At 44.3% G+C, this 12913-nt stretch overlaps 1 long non-coding RNA gene across 1 annotated transcript in view; it reads right to left on the reverse strand.

Annotated features, from left to right (window-relative positions):
* LOC119320329 overlaps positions 1-9327 on the reverse strand; it is a 16855-nt gene extending 7528 nt beyond the window's left edge. Inside the window, exons 1-2 of the long non-coding RNA XR_005154916.1 lie at positions 8396-9327; positions 8199-8318 (exon numbers count right to left, since the gene is read on the reverse strand). This is a non-coding gene — a long non-coding RNA (uncharacterized LOC119320329). The remainder of the gene's footprint in view (positions 1-8198; positions 8319-8395) is intronic.
* Between the last annotated feature and the right edge of the window lie 3586 nt (positions 9328-12913).

The following is a 12913-nucleotide window of genomic DNA, read 5'->3' on the forward strand; positions in this document are numbered from 1 at the left end:
TCCTCTACAGCATTCACTTATAGCTATTTCTTCAAGTTGCTTTTTCTGCTAAGTGAATGTGATCGGACCCTTCCCCCTCTATGCTATACTCAACCCAATCTATTCTCAAATTCTTCATGTGCGTTCTATTTGAAACTCGTTCAAAATCTTCACTGTGTCCTTGTCAGCTGAAGAAATTGCGAACGAAACTTTAAAACAAATCTTATCCAAATTTTCGGTTTTGCCGCTCAAACCGTTCCGCATCCCACAATGCATTATTCTATTCACCCATGATCATACACGATCTCAACTACACAGTACATGGGTGACACATGTCGCGAGAAGGAGAAAGGGCAGGGGCACGTTCGTCCCAAATCTTCGGGCGAACAGTTTTTACCGTGTCTATAAATACCCCTCTCCCCTTCCTCACTTCATTTAGTCCGCTCGATCGCTACTCTCTCACTCGAGCTCCTCAAACCCTAGCGCCGCCGCTACTCCATCGTCGCCGTTGAGGAAGAGCTTCGCTGCCTCGACCTCGTCGCCGTCGTACTCACGCCGACCGCGGAAATCTTCACTCCGCCGCCGCCGTAGCTGTCTTCCTCTGCCAAGTTAGGGCGTGGGAGATCTAACCTGACGAACTTCACATCTGTTCTTCTTAGTTCGTCGTGTTCTTCACTTCGGGTAATTAAAAGTTACTTTTATTACTCACTTTGATTCTCAAACTTTCCTGAAAATCTTCAAAGGTGTTTATTCTTCAAATCTTCACACATATGAACACCTCACACATCATATGATCTTGAACTGTTTCTCTAAGCAATCATTTTCTTCAAGATTCCCTAATTGTGTGGATCTTCGATCTGTACAACTCTGGAACCTAAGACAAGAACGCTTAGTGAAATTCCTCAAGGTTCATCTGGTCAAATTCCTCAAAACTTGTTCTTTTCAAAAAACCTTCTGAGAACGCATATGACCTCTCCAAACTCCTCGCACCTATACTCTGTTCACAGGTACTCATGTCTGCTGCTGAATCACTAGGTTCTCATCAACTTAACTCATTTGCAGCGTTCCTCGAAGAAAAACTGCATACTTCTTCAGAGAATTCGATTGTTCAAATTCCTCAACTGAAGAATATGGCAGACGGTAAGAAGCCGCAGAAAGGAGGAAAGAAACCTGAGGTTATGACTGCGTTTGAAATCCCTGAGGAAATTTATGCTGACTATTGCACACCTGATGAAGCAAAATTTGGCAAAGAAAACAAAAATCAGCGCAAGGTGCGCATACAGAGGATTGAACGGAGATGGGCAAGGGAATGGAGGGAATACAGATATGTGACTCCAAAGTACATGAGGAAATCCGCCCTCAATCCTCCATGCCCAAGAGCTCCATTGGCACCTGGCCAAGAAGCTGACCCCACCAGCATCAAGCGTGGTGAGGACTTTCCTGAAGAATGGGCTAAGCGCCAAGCTAAATTGGCAAGACAAGCCAAGGAGGCAGTGAAGAAATTCAATGAGGATTCTGCCACTGCTACTGCTACTGAGGCCTCGGTCAAACTGAGGAAATCCATGCCAATGAAGCCTGCTCGTAAGCCAAGTGCTTCACCAACAGCGCCCTCACGGCCAAGTTCCTCAGCAATGCCCTCACGGCAAATTCCTCACACTGCTACTGCTCCACCAAAGTCCTCAGCAGCTCCTTCAAAGTCCTCAGCTCCTGTGCATCTGGCTACATGTCAAAGGACTGCTGGTTTCTCGATTGCCTCTGGTGTTTCAACAAGTTCCTCAGCTGCACCAATTTCCTCATCAGGCCCCACACTGTTAAAGACTAAAGAAACAGCTGGACGCGGTCCTCGGCCAAGTCCAAAGAAGAAACAGGTCGTGTTTCACGTGCCTTCTGATGATGAAGCCTCTGATGATGAACTTGCAGAAATCATCAGAGACAGACAAGTGAAGGCCGCTAGAGCCAAAGGCACATATGTGCCACTGCTTTTGGATCCGAGGAAGATCCTCGACTACATTGACCTCTGGCACAAGGATCCTAACACCCCTATGCCTGATTTTCATCTGACCTCTGGTCAAAGTCACATGCTGACCCATTTCATCACTGAGGAGAAATGGAAGTTTGAAAAGGCAAGAGAGATCAAGAAAGCTCAATAGAGAAAGGAGAAGCTCCTGAAGAATAACGTTGTCAGAATGACACTTGAGGAACTTCTCCAGGCTCAGTCTGAAATTCAAGCCCTCAGCAAAGACTTTGATGCCTACTATGCTGATTGGCAAGGAGCTAAAGTGAGATTCGTCAATCTGACGAAGAAATTCACAAATGTTGCAGCCCCATCGCAACAAGAAAATCTTTAGGCTGTAGACTCTGCTCAGCCTGCTGAAGAACATGCCAGCACCGCTGATGTCTTTCAGCCTGCTGAAGAAAATGCTAGTTCCAGGGCTGGTGAAGAAATTCTAGACGCTGAAGAAATTGCTAGGCATCCACTAGTGGTGCGCCTGAAGAAACTGAAGAGATCGGAGCAACTGCATCAGTTGCGCCTGAAGAAAATGAACCAGATTCCTCAGCTCCTCTTGCGCCTACACCAACTCCAATTCTTCCATTAGCCTCTGATGTGAAGAAAACCAAGGCTGCAGAGCGAGCTGCAGTGAAGAAGAGGAAGGCATCAGCTGCGTCAGAATCTTCGGCTGCGAAGAAAATGAAGCCCATGACCAGCTCCTTTGAAAATCCAATTGATGCTATTTCAATTTCATCCATGCCATCAAAGGACCTTGTTCCTTTTGGAGAAGACTATGAGATCCCAAGCGGATCTGATGAAGAAAATCATTCTGCTGCTTCGTCGGAGCAGATTGATGAAGAAATTAAAGTGGATGAAACCCCTTCAACGCCTGTCATCTCCTCACCCATGCCTCAGCTCACAGCTGAAGAGGCTGGTGTTGAGGAAATTGAAGATGAAGATGTGGATATAGGATGTACCACACCTGTGATGAATGATTACTTTTGGGAAAGTCAGCATCCCAACACTCCTCTCTTCACACCTATCCAACAGATTCCTCAGTCCCCTGCACCAACAGTTCAAATGGGCTCTGAAGAAACTCAACCCACTCCCTCTGTGCATGAAGACATTCCAGCCGCTAGTGCTGAAGAACCTGCTGTTGCTGATCCTCAGGTTGCACAAGAAGAGGAACCAGAAATTCCTCAGCCTGAAGAACCTGAGCTCGCGATTCCTGAGGTGGTGATGCAACTCACTGACACCCCTCTGCCAAAGCCAAAGAATCCGTTCTCAAGCAAACAGAAGTTCAAGGCTGAAGACTTCTTTGCCGAGCATGTATTCTTCACTAACTACAACCCCTATGACTCTGCTCGCATAAGGAAGAGGCGTTTCTGGACTGCTAGTCAGGCCAACTTCTATTCCTCTGTGCTGTTTGGCAAAGACAAAATCTTCGATCATGCACATATTCCTCACGTGGACATGGAATCTCTGCCATGCTTCGAGCCAGTCCTCAGTGTTCTTCACGATGCAGGATTACTAAATTTCTGCACGGACATTTGCGATTGGAATGAAGAACTCATTCTTCAGTTCTACGCGACACTGCATATCACTGGAGACGCTGAAGATGTCAACTCATGGGTGTTGGACTGGATGACTGAAAACACTCACTACAAGGCACCGGCAACTAAATTGCTTCGTGCCCTTCCTCTCAATCCTCCCCATGACAGTGCACGTTGCACCTACAGTGACCCTGAACTGACAAGTCACTATATGCAAGTGCTCATGAAGCCTTTGAAGCCTGGGCAGGCCCCACGAACCAAATTCCTCGTCAAGGAATTACTCTATGTGCCTCGGACTGTCTATCGCATTCTGACGAAGACAATGAGTCCTATCAAAGGCCATGACTCAAATGATGAAGAAGTCGTTGGCATCATGAAGAATATGCTTTTCAACATCATTCATGGCGTTCCCGTCAACTTCCATGATTTCTTCATGAGGACTCTGGGCAATATTGCTATGTCACCATTCGAGCTGAAGCCCTATGCTCCTTGGATTATGAGATTCATCAGGGCAAGATCTTCACTGAATTACAAAGCTGACACTCTGAACCACGGTAGCTACTTGCCACCCATTGAAGTCCTCAAACGGACAGTTTCATTAGCTGATGATAAAGGAAAGGCAGCTGCTGTGATCGATGAAGGCATTCGTCCATTGGATGGTCAATTTCGCAAGGCTGCATCTTACTCTACCAATGACGACTCTGCCACACATGACTCTGCCGCAAATTCCTCAGCCAAGCAAAATCCTCAAGCCACAGCACCCAGGGTGATGACTGACCGTGAGTTACTCCTCAGTCTTCATCAGAAGGTTGATCGCAATCACAAATGGGTAAAACGTCAGTTTGGTGCACTTCTTCACAATATGACCTCAACATACAATGCAGTGAAGAAGAACCAATACTACCTTCATTAAACCTTCAACCGCACCTGGGCTGTCCTCACTCATGTCTATAGCGCTGAAGAACTGAAGACTATGGGTCTCAAGGAAGAATTTGACTGGTCTGCGCCTCCTCCGAAGAAACTCAAGAGGGTCAAAGTTCCTCCACTGGTGGCCAGCTCTTATTCTTCATCGCATGACACTGATGAGAATGAAGATTTGGATGACACTGCGGCAGGCCCTGCTACAACAAACAACCCGGCAACGCTGGCGCTCCTCCATCGACTTGAAATTCTTCAGGGGCGTTAGTCCTCAGTTTCAATCCTTTTGGTCATTTGATGACAAAGGGGGAGAAATCTGAGTTAGTCTTCAAGCGGGTCTATATTAAGGGCATTTTTTTAAGTTACAACTCTCGTTCTTCTGAAACTTTTATTTGGATCGAGTTGTAATCTTAAACCCGATGGTGCACTGATACTTTTGTTGCATTATGCTTTGCATGCTTATTCCTCGTTAATGACATTGCACGCATGCTGAATCTCATCAGGCACCATATTTCATCATGCATTTCAAATTCTTCATATTATATATCAAATGCGTGTATGAATTACAAGATATAGGGGGAGATCTCCATGATTCAACTCTTCAAATGTGCATTGCCTCAAACGCAAATTCCTCACTATGCACACCTTCAGGGGGAGTTCTTCTATATCTTGCTATCAAATTCCTCAATATCAGTATTTACACTTCATACATTTATCCCCGCTGAAAACTTAACCTATATTGTCATCAATCACCAAAAAGGGGGAGATTGTAAGTGCATCTAGTGCCCCTTAGTGATTTTGGTGTATTGAAGACTTACAGGTTAAGGGACTAATGCGTTTGTGAGTGTACACAGGTCTATAAGTCTATGAGGAGTTTGATATTTACAGAGAAAGTCGACCCCTAAAAATGAAGTTCTTCGACTAAAGACTTTGATATTCTGAAGACTTTCTGAAGACTTTGAAAGTGAAGAAATTGGTGTGACCTTGAGGACTTGGTATTCATTTGTGGAACATGAAGCGTGAAGACTTTTGTTTCTGTAGTTTCATTTTCTCTTTCTTGAGTCATAGGAAACACCGTACTGTTAAAGGGGGTCGAGGAAATACTAAGGAAAAAATTTCATGTGATGCTCAACTCAAAATCCTACACCTACCAATCCCTTCGAGTGAAGCCTTTGGAAATCTCATACAGTTCAGTCACTTTCTTCAGTGACAGAGACGAAGTTCTTCTGATCACTGATGAATTTGTTCTGACTGAGGAGTTAGGAATTCGCCAGTGCAAATTGCCTACACAGTGAGGAACATGATAGCCCTGAAGAATTTGAGAGTCAAATTTCCGACCGTTGCTGTGCTGCGCGCCAGCTATCCCAAAATATCTTATCCACCTAACGGTCATATCATTGAAGGGCATTTATGTCTTATCATGTCGGGCTGCTCCCTAAGCTATAAATAGCCGCCCCCTACAACCACTAGCTGGTTGGCTGCTCCGAGAGAACTTGACACTTGTCATTTGAGCAACCCATCCTCCGAGGACTTTGAGTGAAAATCATCGAGTGAGGAAAACCCAAAACCAAACCCCTATAAACCCAAAGTGATTGAGCATCACTAAAGAAATTGATCCTGCGTGGATCCGACGCTTGTTACCTTTGAAGACTGTGCTTCTTCCAGACGGTTAGGCGTCATGGTCTAGAGCATCCAAGAGGAATTGTGGATCACCGAGTGACCAAGTCTGTGAAGGTTTGGAAGTCGCCTGAAGACTTACCACGAGTGATTGGACGAGGTCTGTGTGACCTTAGTTCAAGGAGAATACGGTGAGGACTGGGTGTCCTGAGCTGCGTGCTCAGCGACTGGGTGTCCGGGACTGTGTGTCCTCGAGTTTAAATACTCAGCCGCTCCAACCAGACGTACAACTGAGACAACAGTTGGAACTGGTCTACCAAATCATTGTCTTCACCAACCTAACTGGTTCTATTTCCTCAACCCTTTCATTTCCTCATTACTCTGTTGAGTGTTTGTTCATATCTGTGTTTGAAGACTTCGACTGAAGACTTTCTCAATTTCCTTAGATCAATTTCTTCAGTCTGTTTGTCTTCACCTTGTGTTATCCTGTGATTACGCTCTCTGTACTCAGTGCTTGTCTTCATTTCATCTTGATGACCATGCTTGTATTCTGTTAGGCTTACTTCTGAGTACTTATTCCGCTGCTAGTAGTTCTTCGTTAAGGAATTTCCTCACCGGCAAATTCCTCAGTGAAGAATTCATAAAAATCGCCTATTCACCCCCCTCTAGTCGATATAACGCACTTTCAATGTCGATGTCGTAATGCACAACTGAAGCTATAAGCTATTTCCTAGTGGGATAAAAGTGCAGAGAATAGTTATATAAGAATGCATATAGATTTGACAAGTGCATAGAAAAACATAAGGTCCAAAAGAAACACATAATCAAGCAACCACATAATCGGTTAACTTCTATTTACTCACCAATCAAATAACATCAAAATCAACACATTAGCATTGGACCTCGACACAACACACAAGGGGTGCAAAAGAGACTGACTGAGATCATAAAGAAATCTCTACTCCTATAAAAGACTCAGTTGGTGATGATGGTGTGTCTGTCATCCGTCATTTCTGACCATTAGATCTGCACCTAACGGCTGTGAGGTAAGTTGTGGAATTTTTGCAACAATAGCCCACTTCTCTGCTCCAATTTGCAGAAAATCCCTTATTATCTTATAAGCAACCACATCCCTCCCTCACCTCATCAAAACAGCCTGAGAAATATATTTTGAGTGAAAAGTAATATATCTTTAGTGGTATATATGTATATCAAAACAAGAGTGTTTTCTTTCAAGTTTGTGAACAAGTACTATTCTACTTTGGATCCGTTGCAACGCACGGGCACATTGCTAGTATATAAGAAGGACCAAGATAATCATATTTCAGTCCAGACATATACAAGGACATATCATAAGACACATACAAAGTAGCAACAAACTGATAATATAGTTTCTAGAATCATCTGCAAAGAGAATGATGAATTTACAATCTTTAGTCTTAGCCAACACAACATACAACCTTTACAACCTTAAAATATAATAATTTAAGCTTTGACCAAAGTTTTATACAGAAGTAGGTAGTCCAAAAAGCTTCAGGCTATTTTCTGTAACACCATTAATTTCTGGCTGCAAATGCAAAGCTGAAGAAGAAGAAAACTAAAACTTGAGTCAACGGATCTGCTGCTTCATTTCGAAATGCGGATAGCAGGTATGGTCTCATTTCTATTTATTTAATAGCATTTAGGCCTTGCCCAAAATTGTTTATTGATTATTAGTATATGTCGTACAATCTAGATTATAAGAATTAGGCATAGACCTTTTAAAAATTTAGTGGGAACCACTGTTCAAATTATAAGAATTGGACCAGCGTTAGCTCATTAATGCTGAGGCGCACACAAGGAGGTCACCGTAGCCCCACGAACACAAGAGCATGGGAATGCTGATGGCGAGGCTGCCGGGACGACGGACAATCAGTTCGTACTAAAGTCCGACTGTCTGACAACCAACATCGATTTTAAGTTTATATCACTCAGACTACATATAAAATAGATAAAACATGCTGGATCGGTTTTCCTCAATTAAATATAGTAACTGTTATGGAAGCAGTCATAGTGTACATTGTACACTAAAGCAATCATTTCTTTCAGCTTGAAACAGAGACACCAAAAAAGGAAGGAGGAAGTACCAAGCACACATTTACCTTGTAAAAAAATCATATATTCGGCATTGAAACGAGTGCAAGCAATCTGAATAATTTCCTTATCAATGCCAAGTTCTGGCCCACAAAGTAGGTTGCATGGGAAAGCAAAGATCTCAAAACCTGTAGTCAGATAAAATTGTTAGCATAACATATCATAACTCAGAATCAAGGGCTAATCATATGCAGATAGATCATACCCTGGTCCTTGTACTTCTCATAAGTTCTGTGTAGTTGGAATTGGTCAAGCCACTCCAGTAGTTACATGCAACGATTATCTTTGTTATTATAACAGAATGTCCATCCTTTCAGTACTTGACTTACATCTCTCGACATGTGCAAAATTAGATGAAAAGGGAACACTAATCAATGTCACAAAACTTATATGTAGTGGACCTCCTTTTCACCCCCAACTGTTAGCTCCCAAACCACTACTGCTGTCAATCACCCCATAGCTAGCTTGATCTATTAATATGTTGCTGTTCCCATGCCACACCTTCTAAACTACAGCTGACAACCGCCGTCGGGACAGTTAACATGACGCAAAATTGGATATATCAAAATTTTAGGTAATCCTAGGGTGAGCAGATACTCAAGTAGTCTGCGTAATCCCAAGCTCTACTCATTCCTAGTCCTTGTAGTTTACTAGCAATTGGCATAAATCAGTCAATTTGTTAGGCATAAATGGCCCAAAGCAAAGCAGCATGAGGTCGAACTTACATATAGGTGTTGAGCTGGCGGACGAAGCTCAAGAAGTTGTTTTGCTTGAAGTACCTCGGCAACAGCACGGTGCCGAAGAGGTATGTTACTTGAACCTGGACGCTTTTTTTAGTTCTGTCGCACTAGCTGAGCCGCCATAAGTTTGCCTCATTGGGGACTACCTCTGTCAACGCCTTGCCATCCTGAAGGGCAAAGTTTAGAAAGTTCTAGCTACCACCGACTCCTAATTTTGGTCGTGATGTACACAGCAAGGATTGCCTAATACCCAAGATCTGCTGTTTCATTTATCGGTATTTCACCGCCAATTGGGCGATTACTGCCTCCTAGAACCAAGTATGGACGATTTACAGTCATTACTAGAAACTTAGGCAACATGCATAGAACTTTAGGGATAATTTTATGGACTGATTAGGCATCGCCTACTTGCTCATATATGAAGGTGCAACGCTAGACTAATGGAAATAAACATTTGGCAACACTTACACTCTCCCCTGTTTGAATGCAACACACGTGCAGCAGCATTGTGGCATTTCCACAAACACCTCGTGACCACAAGGAGGCCCCTGCCGATGAACTCAACTTCGAACTTGTCGAACTGGCACAAACCGTCAGGGGACGAGAGGCAAATTTCTAGGATGGCAGTGACTTCTTACAAGTCTGACGCTGCTGGAGCCGGGCACTGCATCACCAGGGGCGAGACAGACCGGCATGGTAGGCGTCCTGCCATAGCGATGCGGCCGCGTCACTTCGGCCGCCCCAGCTCGCCAGCATGTCGTGGACGGCCCGCTCGTTATGCATCGGCAACTACTGGGCCCTCCCGCCGCCGGACTCATTCAACACTCTCCCCTGTTTGACTGCAACACACGTGCGGCAGCGGTAGAGCTCGCCCGCCCACCAGCAATTGTTGAGGTCGGAAGCGGAGGCGGAGGCGAGGCGGGAGGCGGGGAGCACGATGGTCTCCGCGACGCGCTTGTTGAGGTCGCGCAGGATCTCGACGAGCGGGCGCGTGATCCCCGACGGCGCGGCGTCCAGCGGCACCACGTAGTTGCCCGTCGAGGCCACCGCGGCGAGCACTGCTAATATGAACAAGGGTGTCCCGATCTTCGGAAAGGTTCTGATAACTCTCGATTTGATGAAAACTTGACACAACTCGATCCGGCTTCCGAACAACACGTTCTGAACCCCGCAATCGCAGCACCACGTCTCCTCTGGTTATCGACCGGCGATGCACGGTCGACCTCGCCAAGAAGGCTAATCCTTGTCTGGGAATCGAAGAACACAAGCAAGAACAAGAAAGAATGCAACCAAATTGCAGATGTATGATTAATCTCACGAAGTTGGGGTCTCACAAACCGATGAACGGCAAAACTGTTCTTGACAGGATAATCTAAGCAAAACCCGACCCTAACCTAAGCACTCGCGACTGTAAATATGGTCTAGGGTTAAGCAAGGATCCTTTGGTCACGCCCATAATTGGGCTCAAAAAGATACATGGCCCAAAGGCCAAAAACGGTGGCGCAGCACCGAGACAGATTCTGGACGTCTTTTGCTTCGATGATTCCCGTTGATTCAGGAGGAATTTGACCATGGGACCAGCGCCATTGGATAGGTTATCTTCTCAGCTATCCGTGCATATATAGAACGTCCAAAACCGAGCCCGTGTGTGACCTGGACAACTGTTTTAGTGCAGACTGCTCCTGGACTCCGAAACAGACTCGAAGTCAACTTTGTTTGGGCCTCCACCTTGACTTGGACGCCCTTGCTGGTCCTCTCCACCTCCGAGCCCCTCTCCTAGTATCTCCTGGTGCTCTCCATGGTTCCTAATCATAATATAATCATTAGGTAGCAATCTATTCTCAGGAACATATAAAGAAGTGCTTAGGAACGAGCTCACCTCTAAATTCAATTGTCGCGCTCGAGCTCTAGTGATCGGTCCTTGTATTTCCAGTGGAGTTTTGTATGTATCTGAAGGAGTGATGTCCTCATCATCCTCCCCCTCTTGAATTGGAGTCGTCCTCGACTCAAACTCATCCTCTTCTCTCAAATGTGGCCTCAAATCTGAAATGTTAAAGGTGGAACTAACCCCAAACTCGGGAGGCAACTCAATTTTATATGCATTATCATTTATCTTGGCAAGTATTTTGAAAGGACCATCAGCTCTAGGCATCAACTTAGACTTTCTTAAATCTGGAAACCTATCCTTTCTCAAGTGCAACCAAACCAAATCACCCGGTTCTAGTTTAACTCCTTGTCTACCTTTACTACCAGCAATTCTATACTTTTCATTCATTTTTTCAATATTGTGCTTTGTTGTCTCATGCATTTTCAAGATAAAATCAGCACGTTCTTTGGCATCATTGTGAATCCTCTCACTTGTAGGTAAAGGCAAGATATCAATAGGAGCACGGGGATTGAAACCATACACTACCTGAAAAGGACTTACCTTGGTGGTAGAATGTGTTGCCCGGTTGTAAGCAAACTCCACATGAGGCAAACATTCTTCCCACATCTTCAAATTTTTCTTCAAAACAACCCTCAACATGGTGCCCAAAGTGCGATTCACCACCTTAGTTTGCCCATCAGTTTGTGGGTGACAAGTTGTAGAAAACAACAATTTTGTACCCAACTTGTTCCATAGGGTGCGCCAAAAATGACTCAAGAATTTTGCATCACGATCTGAAACAATTGTAGAAGGCATACCATGCAAACGAACAATCTCTTTGAAAAAGAGTTCAGCAATATAAACAACATCATCACTTTTATGACATGGTATAAAGTGTGCCATCTTAGAAAAATGATCCACCACAACAAAAATACTATCCCTTCCCCTCTTAGTCCTAGGCAATCCTAACACAAAATCCATAGAAATATCTGCCCAAGGAATAGAAGGAACAGGAAGAGGCATGTATAAACCATGTGGATTCAAGCGAGATTTAGCTTTTTGACATGTGGTGCAGCGAGCCATGAACCTCTCAACATCTCTCCTCATCTTTGGCCAAAAGAAATGTGTGGCCAGAACGTCCTCCGTCTTCTTCGCACCGAAATGACCCATCAATCCTCCTCCATGCGCCTCCTATAACAACAAAAGATGAACGGAACCAACTGGAATGCATAGACGGTTAGCTCTAAACAAAAACCCATCGTTAAGGACAAATTTATTCCATGTACGCCCCTCTCGACATTGCAGCAAAACATCTTTAATGTCAGAATCAAGCGCATATTGTTCTTTTATTGACTCAAGTCCAAAAATCCGACAATCAAGTTGAGACAACAAAGTATATCGTCTAGACAAAGCATCAGCAATCACATTATCCTTCCCTTTGTTGTGTTTGATGATATAAGGGAAAGATTCGATAAATTCAACCCACTTAGCATGCCTACGATTCAAATTATTTTGAGAGCGAAGATACTTAAGCGATTCATGATCAGAATGAATAAAAAATTCTTTAGGCCACAAATAATGACTCCACATTTCTAAAGAACGCACAAGTGCATACAATTCCTTGTCATACGTGGAATAATTCAGAACGGTACCATTGCAATTTTTCGCTAAAGTATGCAACGGGTTTACCATCTTGCATCAAAACACCACCAATGTTGACTCCACTAGCATCACATTCTAGCTCAAAAGTCTTACCAAAGTTAGGAAGTTGCAGCAATGGTGTGTGCGTAAGCTTGTCCTTCAAGGTGCCAAAGGACTCCTCTTGTGCCTTCCCCCAATGGAACACCACACCCTTCTTCGTCAACTAATGCAGTGGTGCAGCAATTGTGCTAAAATCCTTGACAAAGCGGCGATAGAAACCTGCAAGACCAAGAAAACTCCTCACCTGTGTGATAGCTTGGGGTAGCGGCCAGCTTTGGATGGCGTCAATCTTCGTTTCATCCACCTCGATTCCCTGTGGAGTAACAACGTAACCAAGAAAAGAGACTCGGTCCTTGCAAAAAATGCACTTCTCAAGGTTACCAAACGAACGTGCATCCCTTAAAGCATTAAAAAC

Source organism: Triticum dicoccoides, chromosome 6B, assembly GCF_002162155.2.
Source record: "Triticum dicoccoides isolate Atlit2015 ecotype Zavitan chromosome 6B, WEW_v2.0, whole genome shotgun sequence".
In the NCBI taxonomy this organism is placed as follows: domain Eukaryota; kingdom Viridiplantae; phylum Streptophyta; class Magnoliopsida; order Poales; family Poaceae; genus Triticum; species Triticum dicoccoides.